Source organism: Phaethon lepturus, unplaced genomic scaffold, assembly GCF_000687285.1.
Source record: "Phaethon lepturus isolate BGI_N335 unplaced genomic scaffold, ASM68728v1 scaffold43208, whole genome shotgun sequence".
In the NCBI taxonomy this organism is placed as follows: domain Eukaryota; kingdom Metazoa; phylum Chordata; class Aves; order Phaethontiformes; family Phaethontidae; genus Phaethon; species Phaethon lepturus.
The window spans coordinates 4,860-7,772 of NW_010559084.1; the positions used below are offsets into that span (position 1 = coordinate 4,860).

Genomic DNA, 2,913 nt, shown 5'->3' on the forward strand with positions numbered 1-2,913 from the left:
GCAGCGTGGTGGTCGCAGGGACGCGGCCCCACGTGCAGGCTGCTCCCGCCCGGGTGACAGGAACATTAAAGCCCCACGATCAGCACGGCCGGGGATGGGTGCAGAGTTTGGCAGCTGGACGGGGTCCACGAGACCCTCAGAGCCCAGACGCTTGGTGCACGGAAAGGAGTCGTGCTTCGGCAAAGCTCCGGCCCCGCTCCGCTCGGGCTCCGGCTCACCCTGCGGTGTTCTCTTTGTTCCCGTGTTCAGCTGGGCCCTTATTTTACACCACTTTTGTGGAAGGTTCATTTGAGACGTGAGCTGTCGGTGCCTCTCGTACTTTCGTATCCCCTTGTGCCCGTGCCCGTGCCTCGCTGCCTGTCCCCTGCTTCCATCCAGTGCTTCGGCGTCGGAGAAACCTCTGCCCCTTGCCTGAGCCCTGGCTTTCCACTCAGCCTGGGACCATCTGTCACTCTTACTTAATTTGCAAAATGATGGATAAATAGCATAGATCTGAGTTTGTGCAGTATCGAGCGCTTCTAGTTGCTGCTCGGAGCCTCCTCGTGCAGAGGGGATCCTGACACAGGAGTCGGGGCAGGACGAAGGCAGCAGTGCAACGAGTAGATAAAAAGCGAGGGGGAACATGCAGGAGCTGTGTGTGGCCACGGTCGGGCAGCGTCCCCGTCCACCTTCCTCCCGCCTGGCTCGCTGCGAGCGGCGCGTGGCAGGTTACACGGGCTGGAAAATTTCTGTTCGCTTTTCCAGTTGGTGAGTTGAAAGCATCTGGCAGGACTTTCTGCAGAAAAAGTTTCATTTTTCCCCTCTCATCGGCAAGTTTCTGTTTGGTTTTTTTAATCAAAAAAAAAAGAAAAAGCCTGAAGAGAGTGCACCGAGAGTGCTGTTTAAAGGAAAGGAGAACTTGAAGCAAAATCAGGAAACATTAAGTTGGTGTCATCAGTTTAGAGCTCGTGGAAGCCCTTTGCACGTGGCTGTTGGTGAGGACATGGTGCAAATTTGAGACGGTGCACGGTGGCCTGGCGGCTTCGTGCACGATGCCGACCCCCCTCTTCCCCCCCTTGTTTTGCAGTATTCTCACGTGCTGGGGCCTGGAGCCGATGGCAGACAATGTCAACAACTAACAACATAGCGCAGGCCCGGAAGCTGGTGGAGCAGCTCCGCATCGAAGCCGGCATCGAGAGGATCAAGGTGAGCGCGGGCGCCGGAGCAGCACGACACGCGCCGCTCGGGGGTGGGCAGGGATGGAGTGGGAAGGGCTCCTGGGCAAGTGCTTTGGGTTTTCCCCGAGCACGTGCGTGCTGCCGCGATGTCTCCTGCTCAGATATTGCAGCATTTCTAGGAGGGACCCCTTCCTACGGGCACCGCTTGCACCAGGAGGTAAGGTCACAGCCTGGGCAGCTTCTCCCGGGCCTCAGAGCTGACCACACGATCCAAGGGCGGAACAACCACTGGAGTAAGGTCCTGGGGCTCAGCGGGGCACGTGCAACCCGTGAAGGCACTGAAGCTGCAGGGAACGGACCCAGCAAAGCTCTGCCGGCTGTGCTCACGTGCATTCCAGTCTTGTTTCCCCATTTTTCGGCAGGATGGCTTCACTGTCCACAAGCAGCTTCTCTCAGAAAGTCGCTGCCTGCACAGTTATTTCTCAGCTGCTGGTGTTCCCAGTTCTTGCAAATGAAGAAGGATGGTGGCACACCTTTGCTCTGGTTTGAGGCATGTTTACGGGAGAACTAGGGAAGGTTAATTTTGTGCTGCAGTCATCCAGGATAGCAAACTGGAGCCTCCTCTCAGCTGTGTGCTGGCTCACCAGCAATCTGCTGGGGCAGTGAAGGAGCCCGAGAAATAAAGCTCCCTTTGGCGCTGGGGGGTTGGAGCAGGTAACGTGCTCGCAGCCACAGCGTCCCCTGAGAGTCGGAGACTGGGTCCTCCAGGAGCTTTCCCTCTATTCTGGGAACGGGCTCGGTGATTGCGGTAGCCGGGCTCGTTCGGCCACGCGAGCTCTGCAGAGCAGCCTTTGCTGGGGACCAATGTTGGCGTGTGGGCAGCAAGTCCCAGCTCCGTGAGCAACACACCCCGGGGCACTCTCTGAATTCACGCCTCTTGAGCCACAGAGGAACCGCACTCGTCGCCCGGCTCTGCAGCCCTGCTGCCCGCATCCGGGCTTTGCCTGCCGTGGTCGGCAGGGGGGGGCGGGCTGGTCCGGCGCCCGTCCCTCTGCCCGCATCCGGGCTTGGCCTGCCGTGGTCGGCAGGGTGGGTCGGGCTGCTCCGCTGCCCGTCCCTCGGAGAAACTCCCCGGGAGGGGAGGAAGGAGTGGGGAGATGAGATCTGTGCGTGGAAAGTCACTTGTCGATAAATCACGCAAAGGAAAGCCCCGTGCATGGTGGCGAAAGGCACAGTGATACTGAAATACTGTAAAATGCGTAAGTGTTAAATCCACCTGATAGTTCTTAATTTTGTTTCCTGGTCAAATAATGTTTTCTTTGCCTTTCAGTCCCTGCTGCTTCTGCAGCAGCAGGTCCTCTGTCATCTCCGGTTTTGATGTGCAAGACCTGCTGCTGCTGCTTTGAATATTGATTTTTTTTTAAAGCCGTGAGGTTTTGTAGCTGTTTTTAGGGCCACCACTCTCCAGACTCCAGTCATGCACCCGTCAGCGAGGCCTTTTAGGGAAGACAAATTAAATTCCAAGTCTTCCCCCGGCATAGACATTGCTGACTCTCCTACGAATTGCCGTGTCCCAGCTCCAGGATCCCAAACGGTGCACGCCGGCGAGGGCGGGGGGGTGTGTACTCACCAACCTTTGTAGCTGTGACTATCTTAAACGCTTTGCTGGGAAAGAACAACAGTGGTGGGACCACAACACGCCGCTCTTTCGGCCGAGCGGGGAAGACGTGCTGTCCGGGAGAGCTTTCAGTAAAGC

At 57.5% G+C, this 2,913-nt stretch overlaps 1 pseudogene; it reads left to right on the forward strand.

Annotated features, from left to right (window-relative positions):
• Window positions 1-1,104: 1,104 nt before the first annotated feature.
• Window positions 1,105-1,185, forward strand: LOC104625598 (annotated as a pseudogene).
• Window positions 1,186-2,913: the final 1,728 nt, after the last annotated feature.